The sequence below is a fragment of the Athene noctua genome, chromosome Z (genome assembly GCF_965140245.1).
Source record: "Athene noctua chromosome Z, bAthNoc1.hap1.1, whole genome shotgun sequence".
Classification (NCBI taxonomy): domain Eukaryota; kingdom Metazoa; phylum Chordata; class Aves; order Strigiformes; family Strigidae; genus Athene; species Athene noctua.
In genome coordinates this window covers 6,309,257-6,315,835 of record NC_134077.1, presented here as the reverse complement: position 1 = coordinate 6,315,835, position 6,579 = coordinate 6,309,257, and positions in this window count along the sequence as shown.

Below are 6,579 nucleotides of genomic sequence, written 5' to 3'. Positions count from 1 at the left end.
GTTTCCTATAATGAGCAGAGGAACATTTAGCAAATCTAGAGTAAGAGAGGCTTGGACTCAGCGACCTAATGGGCTGAATAAGGGATTACAGGAAATTACAAAAAAGTTTATATATATATATATATATATATATATACACTGCTGGTTTCAGAGGTAGGAACGCAATCTCTTTGTGACTAAAAGTTTCTGTTGCCATTCCGTTCATATCTGTGTTTGAATTCTGATGATCCTACTTTTTTTGATAGCTTCCAATCTGTTTAAAAGGGTGTTTCATATGTAAAAATATCACTAGAAATCCTCGATGAAAGATATCACTACGTCTTACAAATCTGAGATAAAATCTTGCATTTAAACTCTACCAAGCAGTTTATAAGCTAGAGAAGTATTTAAATGCATTTATTAGGAAACTTCTTACAGAGCTGTATTGTAAAAGATTACACATGTCCCACTTGTGACTTCCACTGCAATTGATTCAAGATCTGCTTCTACCAGACATTGGACACTGCAGTCTGCCACTAGGTAGTCTGTTAATCAGTTTTAAGACGCTATTCTTACAAAATACTGTAAGATCAATAGGCTCATGTGTTAGGGAAAGAGATAATCTAACCTCTGTATAGCATGAAAAGCAAAGCAGTGCAGTAATTTCATACTGTTGTTAATTAACCAAGAGTGAAAAAATCCATCATTGTAAGCTTCATTGTATCACTTACTGTTTGACTTGAAAAAGTTCGGCTTTAGCGAAAAAAAAAATTCATGCAGCAAACTGGTGCAAAATCAGAACCCCAGTTCTGCGCATTGGAGATGTTTAATATCCCTTACTGGAGTAAAATTTATTAAAGAATCTTCCAAGAACAATTCTGTGTATTCAATTTATATTTTATTTTCATGCTCTAGTGTCAGTTTTCATATCAGGTGTGATTTTCATTGTTCTATAAAGAAAAGAAACATCTTTGAAATCTGGAGGACGAAGGATAAAGACATGAGATGACTCTGAAAATTAAAATATGAACTGGTTGAGGGGTTAAATTCACCAAATGGTGACTTTCTTGCGCCTATCAGCAGCATACTGCGATCACGCAGACTCTTCGGATGCCCACAAGTAGAGATCTTTCTGTCTGCTCAGCAAAGCAATATTTTGATTAGATTTCCATTGGTTTTCCTGTAATGTTAGTAAAAATATAGCCTGAATGGAGGGGGGGGGGGGGGGGGGGGGGAAGAAAAAAGCCCAAATTAGCCCTGCTTCAGTGACTTGCCATCACTACCAAGACTCTGAAATGACAAAGAAAAGCTTAAATCTGTTGTTTGTGACTACATTATTAAAAGAAAAAAAAAAAAAAAAAAAAAAGGAGATAAAACAGTAAAGAGTGGTTAGCTAGATAAAATCTTTCATATTTCAGTGAAGTGCTTTCAAGAATGACTGCATAATCAAATATTTTCTTCTTTTCAGAGGACAGATTTCTCTTGACAAGGAAAACATATTTTTCAAATTTTTGAGGATTATCTCAAAAGGCCATAGTTAATAAAGCCTGTTGACAGGACTTAGAGGGTTTAAGGAAAGCTGAATCCCCTTATGTTTGTCTTACTTCAACTAAGAAAGCTCATAAATGGGCAAAGTCTTGTGAAGTTTAAGAAGTTAGTTAAATTAGTTACTGAAACCATATAATCAATGAGTCTCCAGGTAGGCACGCTGCTGACACAAGTTAATTTTATATTAAAATTAAGTCTCACTACTTCTCTGTGTTTTCCAAAGACTCTAAATAGTCTGGAACTTCACAGAAGCTGTTAGTGGTTCCAACTATCACTACCTGAAAATACAATCACTTTAAGAAAGAAAAAATGTCTTGATCATAGTGTTTTCCTTGATTCATCTTTAATCAGTGATGGAGAAGGGTCTCATGGTTAGGCCCATACTTAAATTATTTTAAGCAACTGAGCTCGAGTTTTGAGATTAAGAACCATATGTTACTGTCCAAAATAAATATATCTTGTGTATTAATCTTGATGACAACTGAAATTAAAATTATAACAAATACATCCACCTCCCAAATTCCACCTTATTATGTCCAAAAATCTCTGATAAGACATTTTCCTTCTTACGTTTTTTTTAAATTAGTAATAAAATGTATAAATAAATATATTTACAAACTCATACATAATAACACATACATGGACAATATAACTTAGAGTATTTCAGAACAAGACTTAAAAAGCCACCCTACATTATTTCCAAGCATGCATTCAGTTGATGTGAAGTTTTACCATGTTCTTACTGGTGTTCCAGGGTTCCAAGAGGTGAGAATGATATTGAGAACCTATTTAATTTGCTGCCTCTAAGAACAAAGTAGTAAAAACAAATATCCTGCCTGATTCGCTCATGAAAAAACTTGAATGGGAGCCACATCTGGTCAGGTCTCAAGCCCCAGACAGATTTTTCTTCCATAAAATCGGGTTCAGAGTTCTGAGACAGAAGCACAGAGGATCAGAACATGTGTTAGACTCAAGTTTGTAGAGAAAGAGAATTTTGTATATGCCCGTGAGACATTTTTTGGTACTTTTTTGCTGTCTGTGATTATTAATGTGCCTGCAAGACATACGAACCATTATTCATGAGGAGGGCTAGACTGCAAAATTTATTCTCCTTGGTTTCGCTGTAGCTGCTTGCTGTAGAAGGATGCTGACAATATAAAAGGAAACAGCTGATAATGGACATCCACAATAATGGATCTTTAATAGGAAGGAGTACACAAATACCATGTTAGACAGAGGCCAACAAAGACATCAAAAGAATTTATGTTCCTCCTATTAACTACAGACCATAAAAGGATTCTTGAATACTGGCAATCATCCAAACCTCTGATACACATCAGATGGAAAACGTAGCTCTTCCAGGACCTTGAGTGGATTTTAGGAATCCTTTGTTAGCTGAGTAGCATCTCAGGGCAGCTCTTGTAATATCTTCATTTTACAGATATTGAGTAGCATAATCTGTGTCGCATTTCTATTTTGAATACATATCCTTCGATCTTTATTACAAGAAGTTTACAAAATTTAATCTGAAAATCAAACCCAAAGTTTTACTCAGCCTGTTTTTCAAGACATCCTTTACTTCTATGTAGTTTTAACTAGAATTTCAGGTCTATTTCAAATCAATTTGAACATTTTTTTTTTTTTTCCCACGGAAAGATATTTCAGCTTCTCAAGTTTGTTTTTTCATTCACACTTATATGACTTTAAAGACGTACACTTTCTAGTGGTACTAGAATGAACTGCTTTCTCTCTCCTATCATACCCTCAAAGGTTCTTCTCTTTCTGTGTTGCAACATGCATCTCCATTTTTCTGTAGGTTCCTCAAAAACATACAAATACTTTATTTCTCCTTGAGCAGCAACTATTTTTAGAATCACATTGCTTAATGTTTTAGTAAAGCACATACATCTCAATAACAGTAGAGTAACTCATGCTCTCATCTAAAGGCTCACCAGAAAATCTCTCTTCAGGATCTAAAACACCAGATGAGAAGCAGACTATGTGTTTGAGGTATGTGTTGCCTGTCAGCTGCCAATATTCTCTACAGCGTTTAAGTTTGATTATGAGATACATTGACTCTAATAGGAGAATCTTTAAAATAATGTACACTTCAAATAGAAGGTTTACTTCTCTTTCCTTTTTCTCTCTCTTTTCTTTTTTTTTTTTTTTCTGAGATGAAAATGCAACCTCTTTTATGACACATTTGATTACCCCAAAGCCAGATTATCTGCTACCTTGAAGAAAACGTTCTTACATTTTTTATTAAACCAGCTTCTCTTTTAAGATAAAGACCATAGACATGTCTTAATTTTTGACATAAAGCAATAGATGTTCTGCTATTTTAGAAGGCAGTCTAGTTCCAAGTTTGTCTGAAGTAAATGGTGTCTAAATTTATCATGCCCCTCATTAAATACAGTTATATTCTTACATGAATTAAGTAATATTTCTTTGTGAAATACTGACTTGGAAAAATGTTAAGAGTTACAAGCAATAGAAAGGGAAAGCAACATACCATGATAAGGATTCATTGACTGTAAAGATGGATTTGAGATACTGTAAATACACTTACAGGTAAGTAAGAATGATATTATCCCTTTGCAATTATATTAATTGCTGCATAACTGGAGACATAGTTTAGTAATTCCTTAATTATCTTTGACATCTTTTTCATTTGGCTATTAGTAACGTAAATTTATTTGATCATGTAGAAAGTGTCACTGGCAATAGCCGTATTACATAAACCCACTAATGAATCAAAATAAGTTTGATTATTATTTTTTATACTGAATGCATCTCCACTTACAGTAATGTTCAAGCATCACTAAAGTTTTCTCAACACAAACTTTTTACTTTGCAAATCAGAATCACCACAATTTTGGTCTTATTTTTTAACAGTCTTCCCTCTCTTAGCTCTTATGTGTTTCTCGATGATTTCTAAAAAAAGAGTTCTCTGACCCATTTCTCTAGAATCTGTAACTACCTCCAGTGGAACTTTGTGTAACACTACTACTGCAGAATGTCACAACAGCTGAATGCTAAATGTTCATCTTTCCAGCTATTTTTTTCTATTTGTGCTTAATGCCAGCATTCATTTCTATGAAAAAAATGACAGGATTATCTAATTTAAACCTTCCTATAAATCCTATTCACACAAACAACTGCTACACAACTTCTTTCTATTAAAGGAAGTTTTAATGGCCAAACTCGTGTATGGACAGAGTCAAGAAAGCCCTCTAGAGAAAGTTCCTTCCCTCAGCCCTCAAAATCCCAAAGAAAACATTCCCAGAGCAAATGTGGAATACTGAACTTGCCAGCCTGCATTTCTTTTTCTTCTCATGTATATGTAATAGTGATTCATCTGGCAGGTATGGGCCATGAACCATGCTAAAGAATCTTCCAATTGCAGCAGAAATGCACTATAATGAGTCCCATAAAAATCACTAAGTCTGACATTGGAAGGACGTTGGGAATATTAAAATTGAGATTCAGGTGTCTGGAGAGCATGGGTGCACATTACCATACATTTCCCTAAGACCGTAAACTATTCTTGTCCTGCTGCAATTTGCACAGTATAGCAATTAATTGTGGATTATCTTTATAGGATAACGGTGAGAGTAATCAGTCAAATTTAATTGACAGCCCACTGGAACTTAAGGAGATTTGATTTTCTAGAGATCGGAATCTTTGGAAACCTCAAATTAAAGGCAGACAATTAAGACTGATACTGTCAAAGACTGTCCAATTAATCACAATTTGTTTATCAGTGCACTTTGCAAGACGATGATTGCCTCACATCCTGTTGTACTGAGGAAAATAATGTCAAATAGATGTTTTCTTATTTAATTTTATTTTTTAGATGGGCTTTCATTTTCTTTCCTAAACCACTGGCAATATGAGTAGTTCCTTATGACTTGCTGTTCTTTTTCATTCATGTGCAAATCTTCAGCTATTTAGAATTTCTTTTTTAATATACTTTATGTGAATATCATAAATAATAATTATAAAATTTATTTCACAACAGTTTCTGATGTTCTATCCACAGAATCTCATCCAGTTCATGACTGAAATTACATCTTTATTACATCTACTACCCTGTTATTTGTTTGCACAGAATTCACTGAAGCATGTAGTAGAAGAATATCTAATTTGACTGTTGCTTGTTACTTCCCCCAATCTTTGGACAGAATTAGTCAATCACTTAGATTTCAGTAATAAAACTGTAGGTTTTCTTTTTTATTCCCAGACTTTTGTTTTGGTTTATGTAAGGTAAGAATAATCACAAGCAGGAAAAACTGGAAGTGGAGTCTGAGTTGTGCAGTTCTGCTAACATTCTGGGCTTCTTTTGTCTACCTATTCTTCATCAAATTGATGAATAACTGAGATCTGATAGATGAATTAATATCCTACAGAAAAATCACTGTCAGCAAATTACTTCCTCAAAATTATTCCTAATCACGGGAGACTTTTACAGTAATATTGTCTCAATGTACTCTTCAGAAAAATTATGTGAGATGTGGGAGGCTTCTGCATGTGTATGCACGCACATATGCCTAGTGTGGAAAAGGATGATAGTGGGTCCTCGAGATATTTACTTAAGATACAGATGTTTTCTGAGAAGGCGTGGTACATCTGACAACAATAATTTATCAAAATGTTTATTTTTATTCAAAGTAAAGTCATTTTGTATCTACAATGGTCAGATTTAGATGAGAACTTATTATAAGAACGACACTGCTCTGTATTTCTATTATTTTTCCCTTTGGTGCTCTTATTAGAACAAAGAGAAGGGTCAAGGCTCAACCCAAAAAACTCTTTTCAAACTACAAAAAAAATTTGTAAGTCTAGGAATCTTCCACTTGAGTCCCCACTCTATTTCCCCTTTTTGCTTTCAAATGGGGCACAAACATTGTTCACTTTTAAATTTCACATCATTAATCCAGGGCAAACCCATTACTTGATCTAATATTCCAGCAAAATTCTTTGTTCTTTCTTTGTTGTTTCTTCTCAACTTTGCAGGAGTCAAGGAGGAAATATTTTACTTACCAAGTTGAA